The sequence below is a fragment of the Triturus cristatus genome, chromosome 11 (assembly GCF_964204655.1).
Source record: "Triturus cristatus chromosome 11, aTriCri1.1, whole genome shotgun sequence".
Taxonomy (NCBI): Eukaryota; Metazoa; Chordata; class Amphibia; order Caudata; family Salamandridae; genus Triturus; species Triturus cristatus.
In genome coordinates, this window is record NC_140594.1 from 602,470,586 (window position 1) to 602,489,410 (window position 18,825).

Below are 18,825 nucleotides of genomic sequence, written 5' to 3' on the forward strand. Positions count from 1 at the left end.
GCATGGTTCTAGAGGGGAGCCAGATTGGATTGCCGACAAGAGCTTTGTAGCATCTTGGGCCTCCAATGTCGCGAAGCTGTCTAAAGTGGGGATTACCTTGGTGTCCTTTGACGGGCCCCAGGCTCCCATCTTAATGCCCTCCTTTGGCAGAATGCTGAAAGACAAGAAAATGATGTTCACTTTTTCCTGAAAAAAAGGAGGCTAGGGTTTCACAGATTTCAGGGCCACGCCGTGGTTTCGTGCTAGTTGGAGTTGTAAGTTTTGAATAGTTTTAAAAAGTTCCTTTGTGGAGGATTTAGCATTACTAATCTGTCCCCGAAGTACTTATTTTTTGTATCAAAAAGTACTATTTTGTAATGGGAGAGACTAGCTCTATAAGCCTCTTTAGTGATATTAGTGTAGCCTCTCCTCCAAACACGTTCTAACCGTTTGCATTGAACTTCAAGCAATTTTAGGCTGTCAGAGATCCAGGGGGCTGATGGCAGTATTGGTGGTGGTATTGGTGGTATTGGTATTGGTGGTGGTGGTATTAGTGGTGGTGGTGGTATTGTTGGTGGTAGTATTGGTGGTGGTATTGGTGGTGGGGGCGGTGGTGGTGTTATTGGTATTGGTATTGGTGGCGGTGGTATTGGTATTGGTAGTGATGGTAATAGTGGTAATAGTGGTATTGGTGGTGATGGTATTGATATTGGTGGAGGTACTGGTGGTAGTATTGGTGGTGGTGGTATTGGTGGTGGTGGTATGGGTGGTTGGTTGTATTGGTGGTGGTAGTTTTAATATTGGCGGTGTTCATGGAATTGGTGGTGGTGGTATTTGTGATGGTATTGGTGGTGGTATTGGCGGTTTCATTTGCGGTGGTGTTGGTATTACTGGCAGAATTGGTGGTGGTGGTATTGGTTGTGGTATTGGTTGAGGTGGTATTGGTATTGGTTGAGGTGGTATTGGTGGTGGTAGTATTGGTGGTGGTATTGGTGGTGGTTGTGGTATTGGTGGTGGTGGTAATGATGGTGGTGCTATTGGTATTGGTGGTGGTGATATTGGTATTGGTGGTTGTGGTATTGGTGTGATGGTATTGGTATTGGTGGAGGTATTGGTGGTGGTGGTTGTATTGGTAGTGGTAGTATTGGTGGTGGTGTTAGTGGTGGAGGTATTGGTGGTGGTGGTGGTATTGGTGGTAGTATTATAACTGTGGTAGTGGTGGTATTGGCAGTGGTATTGGTGGTGGTGGTATTATTGCTGATGGTATTGGTGGTGGTGATGCTGTTGGTGGTGGTGATGGTATTGGTGGTGGTGATATTGGTGGTGGTATTGGTGGGATTAGTGGTGATATTGGTGGTGGTGGTATTGGTTGTGCTGATGGTGGTATTGGTATTGGTGGTGGTGGTATTGGTGGTGGTGGTGCTGGTATTGGAGGTGTTGTTATTGGTGGTTTAGGTGGTATGGTGGTGGTATTGGTTGTGGTGGTATTGGTGGCGGTGGTATTGGTATTGGTGGTGGTGGTGGTATTGGTGGTATTGGTGATGGTGGTTTTGGTATTGCGCTGGACGTGGTATTGGTGGTGGTGGTATTTATGGTGGTGATGGTGGTGATGATATTGGTGGTGGTGATATTGGTGGTAGTATTGGTGGTGATATTGGTGGTGGTGGCATTGCTGGTAGTGGTGGTATTGGTGGTGGTGCTATTGGTATTGGTGGTGGTGGTATTGGTGGTGGTGGTGGTATTGGTGGTGGTAGTATTGGTGGTGGTATTGGTGGTGGTGGTGCAATTGGTATTGGTGGTGGTGGTATTGATATAAGTGGTTGTGGTATTGGTGGTGATGGTATTGGTATTGGTGGAGTTACTGGTGGTGGTGGTATTGGTGGTGGTGGAGGTGGTTGTGGTGGTATTGGTGGTGATGGTATTGCTAATGGTGGTATTGGTGGTGGTAGTACTGGTATTATTGGTGGTGGTGGTATTGGTGGTGGTGGTATTGGCAGTGGTGTTGGTATTGGTGGTGGTGGTGGTATTGGTGGTGGTGATGGCATTGGTTGTGGCATTGGTGGTGGTGGTGGTATTGGTGGTGGTGGTATTGATGGTGGTTGTATTGGTGGTGGTGGTTTTGGCATTGGTGGTGGTGGTGGTGGTGGTATCGGCGGTAGTGGTATTGGTGGTGGTGGTGCTCCAGCGGCGTACCAACAACAGATACTCTACTACTATATACTCACCTGGGCCCATAAACACACGATTGAGTAAACCGCTGGATTGTGTCAAAGTTTTAAAGGTTTTCACAAAATTCAGGATTAGTTATTCCATACTCCTAACTAACCTTTTTTTTCAACTGATCAAAAAGTTATTTTCTCTGGTTGATGGACCATTAGTTGAACTAGTTGATGGTAATAATTAACATAACTCTAACTATTCTTTAATTTAAAGTAAATAACCACAGACTCAAGAAGGTTTAAAACTTTATCTAAATTAAATGCATGTGAAACTTTCCAAGATACAGTGCAGCCACCAACATTCATAGGAGAGAAAATTCAATTCATTAAATCCAAAAACTTTTACCTCGGACTCATACAATAGTCAATGCTCGGAAAGGAGAGGACAGAGAGAAATGAACATTTGCAAATAATGAGAAAATATATTTACCAAGGATGGTGTGAAAGGCCAACACCCTGGCCAAAGGGCCTGTAAGGGTCCCCCGGGATAGGTCAGGAGACAAAGGCTTCAGGACAGGAATAAGGACAGGATAGTAGACCTCTCTAGAATACCAACGGTTGTGCCACACCCCTCTCTGACACTCTCTTCCTCCTCGAGATTCTTCCACGATCTTCTGATCTAGCCTAATTAATTAGGATAGAAAGTTCTGCTTCAAGTTCTGCATTTGGTTCTTCACCAACATCTCACAGCATCTCTCCCAGCAACAGCATCTCCCACAGCATCTGTGTCTGAGTCTCACTAACTAACTCAAGCTATCTTAATTATAACTTTTGTTCTTCATGTTCCACCCACTAAAGTTTCAATATCGTAAAAATACAAAATATGGTTGGTCAGCAAGGGGGAATCTCCATCACACCATGCTTACATGTAATTAAAATCAGTTCAACTATTGTTCACAAAGCCATCCCCTTAATTTGTATTCATAATTTTAGTTCTCATACGCCTTTAGTTTACACTTGCAACAATTTTAATAACATTCTGAATAAGAGTCTTCTTCGTTGAACTCTTCACCTTCCGTTCCCACGTTTGTAGCACTCGATTTTGGCTCCCTTTCAATAGCTCAGTCATGGCCTTCATGGCTTCACTCAGTGGGCATCCGCATGCTTCGCATCACTCCATTCAATCCGATTATGCAGGAGAGGCCCAAATACACACTAGTGATAAAGTCAAAAGACAGATGTTACTTTCACAAATAAAATGGTCGCACTGTATACCACCCATCTCTACTCTATCCCCATTTATTTATTAATATTTTTTCCTGCATTAGCATTAGTAAAAACCACTCGATTTAGTTCAAACAAGCAGATGCCATGCACTCGAGTCTTCAAGACTCCATTTTACTATCTTCTGCTCATGCGCTAGAATTTCCATCCAAGCATTAACTTGACGCATGCACACAACAGTTTCCCCATTTAAAGCGGTATTAGTCCTTCTTCATTGTCATCCGCATTAGTACACACATACGCAAGCTTCACTAACCCGCGTGTTCATGTGGTACTTATTAGTTATTCGCGAAACACGATTAATAACTTTGTTAGTGAGTTAAACGAGTGGATTGCTTCTGAGCAAGTTTCTTTTCTACGAAACCTTGCTCCATCAATCCCCTCTCTGATGGCATTTTTGAACCATCACAAAATTACCCCTCCCTTCCCAATTGCCAACTTTAGCACATCTCAGCTTCTTTTCCTTGCACCTGATCTACGTCAGCTACTACTTTCCCTTTCAAGTTTTTCATCTTTTTATATATATTTCTTTTATTTCCTCCAGCAGAATTTCTTCGTATTCCCTCTTTTGTTTCTTTCCTTTCCCTTCCTCCTCTAAATGTATTACTCTTTTTCCATTGCTTCTACAACTTTTACATGTAATCATTATTGTCAAAACTATTGTCATTTTCACAACTACTGCTAATATTAGTTGACCTAGAAAACTCTTTCCAAAATTAGTAAACCATTTCCCTATAGACGTTATACTCTTTGTTAATCTTCCCCATACACTGTCAACCTCCAGTTGGGTCAAATCATCATGCATTTTTGTAATATTTCTAATACACCCTTTAATTTTCTGACTTTTGTCAGGAATGTAAGTCCAGCAATGTTGAATTTACAACATGCCACAAACTCCGCCCTCTTTTGCCAATAAAATATCAAGAGCAAGACGATTTTGTAAAACCATGAACCTTATTGCAACCAATTCTGTATTAATCATTAAGAATCCTCCAGCAGTATCAGTAGAAAGACAATCAACTATTGTTGACAATTTGCAAATTTTGCGAGAATTTAGAATGACTCCATCTGAGGATATCAATGCACTAAATATATCACCAACAATTTCAAAAAAACTAGTTCTTCTTATCCGTGTTAGTCCATTAGATATTTCATTGATTCCATTGATTCTGTCCACATGGTAGATCTTTGGAAAGCCTATTCCAAGATAACAGCTCCCATACCATCTTGCAGGTAACCTATAATAGGCATTATTCCCACATACATAATAAACACCTGGAAATACAGGATCGGTTCCCCCTTTTAGTCCCCATCCACCTAAAATTAGGAAGTTGTGTTCACATTCACTGGAACCAATGAAAATGTTATTGTAATCTGTCTTTAACCTGTGGAGGCAGAATTTTCCCTTTTTCACAAAGTCTAGGGACATCGCAGCATGAGCCTCACCCTTTGCATAAATTCCCTTTTTCTCTGCCCATGGAGGAACATGGGATATCTGTTCAGCAGCTTTCTTTATTAAATCCTGTCTCCTTTCTTCTTTTAAATTCAAAAACTCTTTTTCTTCTTCACGTAATATACATGTTAGGTTATCTCTCTGTGCTTGCGCTATATCTATTGAGCTCATTGTTAAGAAATATTCACCCATAAACTGTGCATCTTTACTTCTAAGTACTGGATTCATATTCTTACTAATTGGTAGTTCTGAAAACACTACATCTAAGTTTGAATAAAAATCCTGAAGCTTTCCGGTTGTATAAAATAAACTTGATAGAACACTACATGATACACCATATGTCAGGGGTATATGGTGATAAGTAACCCCTTCTGACACAGATGATGGTAATTTCATACAGACATAACAATCACTAATTTCCATCATATTAACGTATTGAAATAACAATTTAGTAAACACATTTAAAGACGAACCATTGTCCGATTTATTATCATAGTTTATCTCATCTTTTATCCCTATTTCTATTTTAGTTCCCTTTATTCTATCTACTTTCTCATTAGTAACTGTATTATTCTTGTTACTTGTTTCCATTAACAAAGGTACTCCCACTGTTAGAAATAACCACACTAATGCTGCCAGTAGAATACTACATAAGCAAAATCCTAAACACTTTGTCTCGGTCGTTCAGCAAGTTCAACTTCTGCCATGTTCTGTCTGAGAAAATTTATTTTCTCTTTTTCTTTCTTTATTCAAAATACAGCCTCTTTGTTTCTAAGGTGGTCTTAATCTGTTGTCGTTAATCTGTGCGGCATGAACATTTTCTGATTCTTCTTGTAAATCTAGATTTTCAAATTCTTCTAGAATTACATAGGTCCTCTCAGGGGCCTTGTATCCTCTGTTCAAAATCCTCAATCATGGGCCTCTTTCGTGTGAGTTTTTCTATTGGCTGTTTGGATCTAGTTTGACTGGAAACTTCATTTACTTGTTCTGGTTGGTTCTTTGACTTCCTTAAGTAATCTTTAATATTTTTAGTCTACCTAGCCAATTATCACCTTTTCTAACTCTTTTGACCTGAACTGCACTTTCACCTTCTCTGTCGTTTTCTAAAGTTCTTTTATTTTCACCTTGTCTAGGCACAATCTGTTCTGGTTTCTCTTCCCTCTCTAATTGTCTTTGTTCTGTATTTTCTATATTTGGATCTTCTTCTGCCTGTACCTGTTCAGATCTTATTGTATTTTGTTCTTTTTATGCCTGAACCTGTTCTTCTAAGTCTATCTGGTCCTCTTCAGGTCTTAGTTCAATATGCTCTTCTTCTGCCTGATCTTGTTCTTCTAGATCTAGCTGGTCCTGTTCAGGTCCTATTGTGTGTTCTTCTTTCCCTGTCTTTTCCTCTCTACCTTCCTGTCTCTCTAATTTATTTATTGTTCTTGTTTCGATAACAGCTTCAGGTATTTCAATCACTGGTATCCACCCTTCTTGACTCGTGCTTGGTTGTTCATCGTCTATTTGTCTTTCAGAATCTGTCACTCCAGATTCTTCGACTTCACAACCTTCAGCTTCTGCCGTGTCAGCTTGTTCGGTTAGTTGCTGCTCTTGTTCTTTGGGTGGGCCCGGAATCCTTCTGGTATGGCTAGCATGAATCCAATTGGGTAAACCTGCCCACTTCACTGCTGTGGTAGTGACCAGTATGACTTGATGTGGGTTATCCCACCTGGGTGCTAAACATGATTTTCTCGCGAGTTTCTTCACTAACACCCAGTCTCCAGGATTCAAATCATGCACTTGGTCTGGCTGCCTTGCAACCTGGTGAGAGACAGAACGCACCATTTCAGCCAATCCTTTGCAATAGTCCAATACCAGATCATCAGTTATATTCATCAATTTATTTCCAGGGATAAATGCTTGTCTCATTGCCCTTCCCATGATTACTTCATGTGGACTCAGTCCTGATTTCCTGTCAAGAATACTTCTGAGACCCATCAGTACAAGAGGCAATGCATCTGGCCATTTTAGCATTGTGGATGCACATACTCTCTCTAATCTTGACTTGATTGTGCCGTTAAGCTGTTCAACTATTCCAGAAGCCTCTGGTTGATAAGCACAGTGCATTTTTGTTCAATGTCAAATGCAGCCCAGATTAATCGAATTATCTCATTATTAAAATGAGGTCCTCTATCTGATTTCAAAGTAACTAGAAAACCGAAACGTGGTATCAACTCTCTCAACAATAATTTAGCAACCGTGAGACTGTCATTTCTTCTTGTGGGATATGCCTCTACCCATCTCGAGAACAGGCACACTATGACAAGTACATACTTTAATCCATTGCACGGAGGCAACTCAATGATGTCTAACTGCAGTCTGGTTAAGGGTCCTTCAGCCTTTCCAATCTTTCCCCAGCTAACCACTGCGTTCCTGCCTAGGTTTTGCTGCTGACAGATCAAGCATCTTTGGCAAAGGCTCTCTACGACTACCCTAAACTTTGGAATATACCAACTCTGGCTGAATAATCTGATCATTGAATTCCTGCCAATATGTGTTGCCCCATGGTATACTCTTGCCATTTGGGAGAGTAAGCAATCTGGCATGACTGGTCTGTCATCTAAGTACACCCATACTTCATCTCCTGCCCTTTTAGTACGACCTGACTGTATCCAGATTTCCTTTTCCTTTTCCTCAGCTTCTTCCTGCAACTGTCTAACCTCATCCCATGTTTCTGGAACTGAGACAAATATAATTTGGCAGCTGGTTTCACCTTTTTCCACTTTTCTGTTAAGTGCCATTGTATTTCTTGCGCAATATTGAGCAATTTGGTCTGCGTACTTGTTACCTGACGTCACATAGTAATTTCCTGACTGATGTGCACCGCATTTAACAACTGCTATTTCTTTTGGCAATTGTAATGCTTCCAACAAATCCTTCACATTTTTACTATTTTGGATAGGAGACCCTGAAGAAGTCAGAAATCCCCTCTGCATCAAGAGCTGGCAGAAGTTGTGCACAACCCCGAAATCATATTGGCTATCTGTAAATATGTTTACTCTCCAATTTTTCCCAATTTGGCATGCCTTTCTTAAGGCCACCAATTCGGCTACTTGTGCAGACTTGACTCCTGGTAAACAGAATGTTTCAATGACTCCTGATATCTTACATACAGCATATGCAGCACTGAGCCCTCCTTCTTCGGTTCTTAAACATGACCCATCCACAAACAATACATGATCAGATTCCTTCAGGGGTTCTTCTTTCATATCTGTTTGGGGCTTAGTACACAATTCAGTCACATCCAAACAATCATGATCAATCTCATCTTTCACTTCCTCACAACGTGGATCTGGCAATAAAGTGGCAGGATTCATTATTGTACATCTTATCACTGTCACATTTTCTGCTCCCAAAATCACTCTTTCATACTTAGTCAACCGGCTAGGAGTGAGGTGCTGTGTTTGTGTTCTTGTCAAAAGAATCTCAACTGAGTGTGGGACATATACTTTTATCTGATGTCCCATCACAATTGACTCACTTTGCTCCAGACTCATACAGGTAGCAGCTATTGCTTTTAAGCAGCCAGGCAGGGCTTAAGCCACTGGATCCAAAGTGGCAAAGAAATATGCCTCTGGACGCCGGCTCAATCCATGTCTTTGTGTTAAGACTGAAAGTGTACCTTTTTCTCTCTCACAGCAAAACAGCCAAATTCTTTTGAATAATCATGCATGCCCAAAGCAGGGGCCTCACGCAGTCAATTTCGCAGTTTCACAAATGCTTCCAAACATTCGTCATTCCAATCAATTGGATCTTTCGCTCTTTTCTGAGTCAATTGTATCAATGGTTTCGCTAGCAGGGAGAAGCTATTGATCCACTGCCCACAGTACCCAACCCCTCCCAAAAACATTCTCATCTCTTTTTGCGTCTGAGGTAGTTGCATTTGTTTGATTATTTTTATTCTTTCTGCGGTCACTTTTCTAACTCCTCCTTCTATTTTATGCCCTAAATGTCTAACTTCTTGTTGACAGAACTGCAATTTTTCTGGAGACACCAGGTGTCCTCCTTCAGCCAAATGGTTCAGTAATGCAATTGTGTCAGTGACACAATCTTCTCGTGTCTTTGATGCCACCAATAGGTCACTAATGCACTGAACCAGAACTGAGTTCCTGGGCATAACTAATGACTCTAGACACTTTTTCAAGATTTGATTCAAAATTGAGGGACTCTCTGCGTACCCTTGAGGAACTCGACACCATGCCAAAATACAATTTTCAAACCAGAAGGCGAAGAGATACTGGCTGTCTGGGTGTAAAGGAATGGAAAATAATGCTTGGCACAAATCAATTACTGTATACCAACTTGCATTTCGGGGTATTTGATAAAGGATCACTGCTGGATTTGGCACCACTGGGAAACAAGTCACTACAATTGTGTTCATCTTTCGCAAGTCTTGCACTATTCTGTACTTACCACTAGGCTTTTTGAGTCCCATGATTGGTGATTTACAAGGACTACTCATTATTTCCTTCAGGATTCCTTGTTTAATCATTTGATCAATTACTGGAGCAACTCCTGCTTTTACTTCTGGACTCCTTTTGTACTGTCGTGTGTTTGGATAAACTGCCCCTTCTTTTACCACTGTTTTCACTGGATCTACATTTGCCATTAGCCCTATATCTTTTCCTGAAAAGTTCACCACCTCTGAATTTACTGTGGCTCTCAATTCTTCCAGTAATTCACTTTCAGTTACTATGGAGAACATTCCATCCACTTCTGTACCTTGCTTAGCTAACATCATCTTGTATACAACGTCCTCATCAGGTGTTTGGAAAGCAACACCATCTGGCGTACAGTAAATTGTGCAATTCATCTTGCACAATAAGTCTCTCCCTAAAAGATTTACTGGGCTTGAGTCACAAACTACAAACCGATGCATGTCTTTAAAGTTTCCAATATGTACTTCCATTGGTTTTGTAACTGGGGTTCTAATCTGTTTGTTTGACACTCCTACAACTTGGATACTTTCTCCCGAGAGGGGTAGGTTTGGCATGTTTGCTGTTCTCACAGTAGACCGGGTAGCAGCAATGTCCAATAGAAAAGTGATGTCACTACCTTCAACTTTCTTATCAATAAATGGACCTGTCTGATCTACCGGCAAGGATGCACCAAGCACGCACTCCTCTTCCTCCCCCCTCAGGCACCGTCATTGTACATAGTCCTAGTTGTCATCATTCTGCCAAAAATATTGTGAAATCACAGGGTTATTCTTACCACTTTCTCTGTGAAATCCGGTGTTCGCACTGTATTTTTGAATGTTCACATGATTTGGCAAAGGAGGTTGTGGCAACTGATACTGTGGAGCCACTTCATTCTGCCACTTCATTCTGCATCTGCGGATTTAAATTTTGATTTGGCCCATTACTATTCTGGACAATTTTACACTCGTTCTTCCAATGTCCAAGCTTTCCGCACGCATGACAAGGACATTTCTTCCTTGTTTCCTCTCTATTCATTTGTTCTCGTCCTTTACCACCATTCGACACTTGTTCACCTTCATTCTGGCCCTTTATCTCATTATCAGTCTGGGAAGTTAATTTTGCGTCCTGCTGTTCTGCCAATTTCACCTGTGCACACATAATTTTCTCCTTTAGCTTTCCAAGTTTTGCCTCAATGTCATCGTCACAATACGTGGTATATTTCAATATTTCATCTATGGTTTTACTTTGCCATGAAAAACATGTGCTGTTGAATCATCTGACTTATCTCTGATTTCAGTCCACAAACAAACCGATATACAAAATGTCCCATATCCTTATCTCCGATATTCTCAAATCCACTACACTGCTTTATAGACCTGTAACAACCTTTCATAGTACGCGTGTACAGACTACTTTGGCTCCTGAGTTGTTCTATCTATTTTTACCCAATCTGTCTCTTTAGAAGGAATTTTCCCTTTCAAAACGTAATCACCTGATGATACTTCTTCATCACCTCCTCTGATGGTTCTCCTGTTTTGGAATCCCTCGGATATTCCTCATTTGGCCAATCAACTGTAATCTTACATTCTGTCCATAAATCAGCCGGTACCACAATATCAAATAAACCATCGAAATCCTTCAGCAAAACTTTTGAAACTTTTACAAACCTTTCCACCTGCTTATACTATTCAATGTTTTTTTCTCTCAACCTAGGGAAATCATTCGTAAATGACAAAATATCCTGTCTGCTCCAAGGAACATGAACATATCCACCACCAGGAACGACTCTCATTGGACACATTCCCTCAACCTTATCTGATTCTCTCACTGGAAATGCAAATGATACCTCTTTCGCTTGGACTTCCTCTTTCTTTTTTGTCCACCTAATCCTCCATTTGTCAATGTCTCCCCACTTTCACAAAATGTTTATCAACTCTTTAATCTGTAATCTTTTACCAGAAGCCTTCACACTTTCCAAATCCTTTTCATTAAACTCCACTCAATATGGTTTTTGCAATAATTTCGATTTCCCTATCTCTGTTGCAATCTCTGATGCAGCTTCTGTTAACTTATAATGGAAAACTTTCGCTCTCCTGGTTATGCTTTTGCATAAAAACAACAACTCCTCATCATTGTAAATGTTCAATCTTTCTGTGCTCACATTACCAGCTATCATTTCTTCCAAATCTACTTTCAATCTGCTGATATCTAGAATCTTTGATTGTGAGTTTTGTTTTTCCATTCCCTGTGCCCATCTCTCTAAATTTTCAGGAGTAACCGTTGTTGAACCTCCTGTTCTTGTAGGGACCATAGACTCTTTATCTTTCAAAATTTCAGGTGAAACTCTCTTTGGGGTTTCTTCTAAAGGTTCCATTATTGGGAGATCCATTAATGAAATGACTGAATCACTCTCACTGGCCTGATCATCAGGCATCATTGCTTCTTTTCTAGGTTTATTCATAGGGATTGTTACAACTTGAGGTTTTGGGCAAACCTTTTTATCTCCATATAACGGAATAACAGGACCAGTAGTCACTGGTACTGTCAAGGCTTCGGCATTTAAGTTCAATTGCCTTATTTTATTAACTAATTCTTCTTTAGTTTTATTTAAGGTTTCTCTCTCATTATCCTGTAACATCTTATTAACTGTCATATCGTGTAAATTTTGTGGGGTTAAAGGCGTTCCTAACATCGGCGCACTTGGGTTAACCCTACTACGTTCTTCTTAGTAAGGTGTAGGGGTTTTAATTAAAATATCCTCCAATAGTTCATCATCCAATTCACCATATTCTGTCGTATTCATGTGTTTCGTTATTTTTTAGACTTCCTTCCTGAATGTTCTCCAGCCATTAATACTGGATACAAACCTTGTGTCACTACAGCTCTTCTCCAATGCTTCATTTCATCTCCACTTGACTCATACGGATATCTAGGCAAAAATCCTCTAAATCTCCGACCACTTCTGAATTTTTCACGATCAAATGCCTCAATTTCCCATTCTTCCAAAGCTTCATACTGTGTCATTCTAGGACGTGGTTCTAACATATTCATTCTATCTCTCAAATTTTGTAGTATCTTTAGATTAAAAGTACCATGCTCCGGAAAAGCTAAAACACCATCACCTTTTGTGTACTCCACCCAATTCTCCAACCATACACATGTGTGATATTCTTTTTCCATCATCATAAATGAAGCAGGTGTTTTAGGTGGTGGAATAGGAATTCCCTCTATAGTCATTACGGGTTTGTCTTTCTTAAAGACATTTTTAATTTTCTTCATTAACGTCATTTTCTTTCGTCTTTCAAACATTTCAGACGGAGGATATAGAAAAGAGTCTTCCGTATACCTTCGAGCTCTATTAACTATGTCCTGTCCTATGTCAGCACGGCTCACACCTGGAGTCAAATCAGGACTCAGCATGCAATTCTTTTCCGACCAATCCTAGCGCGGCTTCTATCTATGAACCAATCAGACTCAGGCTCGCGCTCATGGTCTGACCAATGCCAGCGCGACCTATTGTGACGTCAGTATTGCTCCTCACTACTGACCCTCCCTTTACAATCTGCTTCTTTCTCACACCCGCTGTTCCAACCAATCCCAGTGTGGCTCTTTGTGACGTCAGGATAGCTTCTGCGACTGACCCTCCCTTCACAAGGTAATACGAAAATGTATTTCTTTAACTTTTCTAAAAATAAAGCTTTGTTAGTAGCAACATAAAACATTTGTTACTCTGTCTGTTGCACTAAATCAGTATAGATTACAACTTATTCCAGAATTCTTTTACTTCGAGTAAAACCCCTGTTTACCCTTCATTTAAGCTCAGGAGAACCTGTTATTTCTCCAGTGTCACCCGTATTGGGAAATGAGACCAAAGTTTTACCAGCGAACCCCATTTGCTATCATTCGCACTCTACTTTCACACGATATAATCCCTACTACAACACTGCCAGCCATCCGTAGCTTCTCAGTGTTACAACAAAAGACAAGTAACCTCCTGCAGTATGGCTTCTATCATAACCCGCTATTCCATACCCGGGATGCCCAGGCAACCTCTGTACCTGTGCTTCTAGACAACATAAAACAAAAAACTAACTCTTTTGTTAAACATAAATCAATAATCGGTAATCAATATTTATCACCAAACTAGTCAATAATAACCATAGCTCTGCTACCAGAAAACTGATCCAGCGGCGTATCAACAACAGATACTCTACTACCATATAATCACCTGGGCCCATAATCACACGATTGAGGAAACTGCTGGATTGTGTCAAAGTTTTATACGTTTTCACAAAATTCAGGATTAGTTATTCCATACTCCTAACTAACCTTTTTTTTTCACTGATCAAAAAGTTATTTCCTCTGGTCGATGGACCATTAGTTGAACTAGTTGATGGTGATAATTAACATAACTCTAACTATTCTTTTATTTAAAGTAAATAACCACAGACTCAGGAAGGTTTAAATCTTTATCAAAATTAACTGCATGTGAAAAATTCCAAGATACAGTTCAGCCACCAACATTCATAGGAGAGAAAATTCAATTCATTATATCCAAAAACATTTACCTCGGACTCATACAATAATCAATGCTCGGAAAGTAGAGGACAGAGAGAAAAGAACATTTGCAAATAACGAGAAAATATATTTACCAAGGATGGTGTGAAAGACCAACCCCCTGGCCAAAGGTCTGGTAAGGGTCAGGAGACAAAGGCTTCAGGACAGGATAGTTGCCCCCTCTAGAATACCAACGGTTGCGCCACACCCATCCCTGACACTCTCTTCCTCCTCGAGATTCTTCCACGATCTTCTGATCTAACCCAATTAATTAAGATATAAAGTTCTGCTTCAAGTTCTGCATTCGGTTCTTCATCAGCATCTCACAGCATCTCTCCCAGCAACAGCATCTCCCGCAGCATCTGTGTCTGAGTCTTCCTAACTAACTAAAACTATCATAATTATACCTTTTGTTCTTCATGTTCCACCCACTAAAGTTTCAATATCGTAAAAATACAAAATATGATTGGTGAGACAAGGGGGAAGCTCCATCACACCATGATTACATGTCATTAAAATCAGTTCAACTATTGTTCACAAAGCCATCCTCTCAATTTGTATTCTTAATTTTAGTTCTCATACGCCTTTAGTTTACTCTTGCAACAATTTTAATAACATTCTGAATAAGAGTCTTCTTCGTTGAACTCTTCACCATCCGTTCCAACGTTTGTAGCACTTGATTTTGGCTCCCCTTCAATAGCTCAGTCATGGCCTTCATGGCTTCGCTCAGTGGGCATGCACAGACTTCGCATCACTCCATTCAATCAGGTTATGCAAGAAAGGCCCAAATACGCACTAGTGATAAAGTCAAAAGACAGATGTTATTTTCACAAATAAAATGGTCGCACTGTATACCACCCACCTCTACTCTATCCCCGTTTATTTATTAATATCTTTTCCTGCATTTTCATCAGTAAAAACCACTCGATTTAGTTCAAACAAGCAGATGCCATGCACGCAAGTCTTCAAGACTCCATTTTAATATCTTCTGCTCATGCGCTAGAAATTCCCTCCAAGCATTACCTCGTCATACTGCGTAGATGCAGTTGACGCATGCGCACAACAGTTTCCCCGTTTAAAGCGGTATTAGTCCTTCTTCATTGTTATCCATGTTAGTACACACATACGCAAGCTTCACAAACCCGCAAGTTCATGTGGTGCGTATTAGGTTTTCTCAAAACATGATTAATAACTTTGTTAGTGAGTTAAATGAGTGGATTGCTTCCAAGCAAGTTTCTTTTCTATGAAACCTTGCTCCATCAGTGGTATTGGTGGTGGCATTGGTGGTGGTGGTATTGGTGGTGGTGGTATTGGTGGTGGTATTTTTGGTGGTGTTATTGGTGTATGCGGTTGTGGTATTGGCGGTGGTGGTATTGGTGGTGGTGGTGGTATTGGTGGTGGTAGTATGGTGGTATTGGTGGTGGTGGTGGTATTGGTGGTGGTGGCATTAGTGGTTGTGGTATTGGTGGTGGTGTTATTGGTGGTGGTGGTATTGGTGGTGATGGTATTGGTGGTGGTGGTGATATTGGTGGTGGTCTTACTGGTCTTGGTGGAAGGTGTATTGGTGGTGGTGGTATTGGCAGTGGTATTGGTGGTGGTGGTGGTATTGGTGGTGGTGGTGGTGGTGGTGGTGATGGTATTGGTGGTGGTGATATTGGTGGTATTAGTGGTGGTATTGGTGGTGGTATTGATGGTGGTATTGGTGGGGGTGGTATTGGTGTTGGTGGTAGTATTGGTGTTGGTGGTGGTTCGGGTATTGATGGTGGTGGTATTGGTGGTGGTGGCATTGGTGGTGGTATTGGTGGTGGTGCTATTGGTGATGGTATTAGTGGTGGTGCTCTTGGTGGTGGTATTTTTGGTGGTGTAATTGGTATATGCGGTGGTGGTATTGGTGGTATTGGTGGTATTGGTGGTGATGGTATGGTGGTGGTGGTATTGGCGGTGGTATTGGTGATGGTGATATTGGTATGTGTGGATGTGGTGTTGGTGGTGGTGTTTTTGGTGGTGGTGGTGGTGGTATTGGTATTGGTGGTGGTATTGGTAGTGATTGTATTGATAGTGGTACTGGTGGTGGTATTCTGGTGATGGTATTGATGGTGGTGGCTTTGGTGGCGGTGGTGGTATTGGTGGAGGTGGTATTGATGGTGGTATTGGTGGTGGTATTGGTGAAGGTGGTATTGGTGCTGGTGGTGTTGTTAATAAAACAGGCTTTTGAAAACAACCGTCAGGTGGCTTTAGTACAGATGACATACAACACAGATGTGCTGTTGTCATATTTAGCACATTAGAACACGATTATGTGATACCTGGAATCCACATGAATTAATTTGCTAATCATTTCTAAATCCATTTTACATGGGGGTTGAAACAGACACGAGATAATGTCGGGTTAAAGTGATTGAATGCGGGCGGCCATGTTACGGGGGCAGCCTTGCTACTTAAAAAAACACAAGTGGTTTCAGCTGTAACAGCACATGTCTGGCCTGCAGTAAGATAAACTCAATAAAGTAAATAGTGCTTTCAGACTCAATAAAAGGTCCCATGTAACAACTGAAGTAAAGGGGCCAGTAGCGATGGGAGGATACAAATAAAGTCAAAGCCATACTAAGGCGGGACTAACAAGCCTATTAACGAATCCAAAGGCAGCATTTATGAAAGACAATTACACAAGCCAATGAACAATATTGGCGGATAGTGGTGCGGCTTCTCTACCATACTCTACTACAGCAGTCTCACAGAGCAAGCAGCATATGTGTGCTGCTGCTAGGCTCGACCTAATGGGGGTGTGTATTTTTTAAAATATACAACACCACAACATTAGTATGTGTTGTGAGTTTGATGGGCTTTTTGTTTTGGTGTATATTTCAAAATGTATATATATATATATTTTTAAATTTTATCCTAAATTTACAAAATTAACATTATGAAAATTGAAAAAAGAAAATATATTTATAATACAAATTAACTTATATATATATATATATATATATATATATATATATATATATATATATATATATATATATGGTAGGTAGGTAAAGCTTTATTCGATAAAAAAATATCATAAAAGCACAACATACAATAATATAAAAAAGATCAAGTAGACAATAAAAGAGGTGATCAACATGGGTAAGTATAAGAGGGCTATAAATGTAAATAAAAACAATATGTGCAAGGTACAGGAAGCTTAAGACACAAAATTCATATAATAGATAAATATCAAATGGTAAAAACAGATCACATAGGTAGTTTAGTGCATATGAAGGGCGAGTTTTTTCTTCCGCAATAGCCAAGCACAACCCAGATACTTGGCAATGCCACAGACAATAGTAAGGGACGAGGTATCTGTTTGTAGAATGCGTAGCACAATACGGTAGTCCCGACCACCGAGCATTCTACAGATCGGCCTCAGCCACTTGGCTCTTGCTCGTCTGTAATGGAAACAGGCAAATAAAAAGTGAGGAATAGACTCTCTGGGTGCTGTACAAGTCGGGCAACCAGCAGATGTAGTAGAGAATCCCTTCCAGCCAGCAGTAACACAATTAAAAGGAAGGGACCCCAATCTGAAGCGCACGTACAGAGATCTATCAAGAGGAGTTTGAATAAAGTCAAGATAGGGTTCCAATTTACAAAGATGCTTATGCTCAAGAAATGCTTCGGTCAACTTCCCCATTTTTACATTGTTCAGCTCTCTTGCATTGACCCAGCTCCAATAAGCCTTCTTAAGATCCTGTTTCGAAGGGGGTATCCCAGCAGTCATCATAACCGATAGTTCTCAGCGTTTGTTTAACATGGGAGATCCATTTTAACCTCCTCCCAGTGTCCGCTAATATAAGTTCACTTAGGCCTGCAGCGTATTTGGCAAGTACAGGTGTCCGTCGAAGTCTTGCCCAAAAAAGTACAGGTCGGAGGCGTGCAATGTCCTGAATGGAGTTTCTGCCTAAATCATAAAACAAGGGTTTTAGTGGTGATGAAGTGGGAACAGAAATAAGGTTCCTCATAAATTTATTCTCAGACATGACCAGGTCATGGATATTTTCATAACCCCAAATTTCAGCCCCATACATAGAGCTGGATAATGCCTGTGCTTCATATACCACAAGGGCCGGTGCCACTGGTCGGCTAGTAGAGAGATGTTGTTCTCTAATGATGGCACCAGATACCCTCTTGTGGCATAGGAGCATCTTGGTCAGGTGCGAGCTACACTTCATCCCTTTTGCAATGCGTATGCCTAGATAGTCGAAGGAATCCACGATGTCAAGCGGTGTGCCATCCAGACTAAGGGCATATCTAAAACGTTTTGGAGGATTAATAACCATTAATTTGGTTTTCTCTGTATTTATGATGAGACCATAGGACTTGCAAAAGGAATCAAACCTATTTAAATAATTTTGTAGGCCAGCCGGGGATTTGGAAATCAGGAGAGTGTCATCGGCGAACAGGAGAGTGGGAATTTTTTCGCCAGCCAGGACTGGAGCATCAGCTGAGACCTCTCTGAGGAAGTCCACCACCCCGTTGATATATAGAGAAAACAGGGTGGGGGCTAAAACACAGCCCTGGCGGACCCCCCTGTTCACCGCGACACTCCCTGTAAGCTGGCCCTGGGCACCCCATCTAACGTTAGCATGATTGTTCTCGTGGAGAAGCTTTAAAAACGCAAGGATCTCTTGGGGGACACCTAATTGGGATAAGACCTGCCACAGTCTTTGGCGAGGAATTAAATTGAAAGCGGACTTTAGGTCTATAAAAGCTAAATATAAAGTACCTTTGCCTAAAATCACCACTTTCCAGTATATCATAAAAAATCTAAAAACTTGATCCATAGTTCCTACCTTTTGTCTAAAACCTGCTTGAAAGTGCGATAAAACATTCCCATTCTCAATCCAACACCTCAATCTCATAAGGAGAACCCTGCCAACCACTTTCTTGG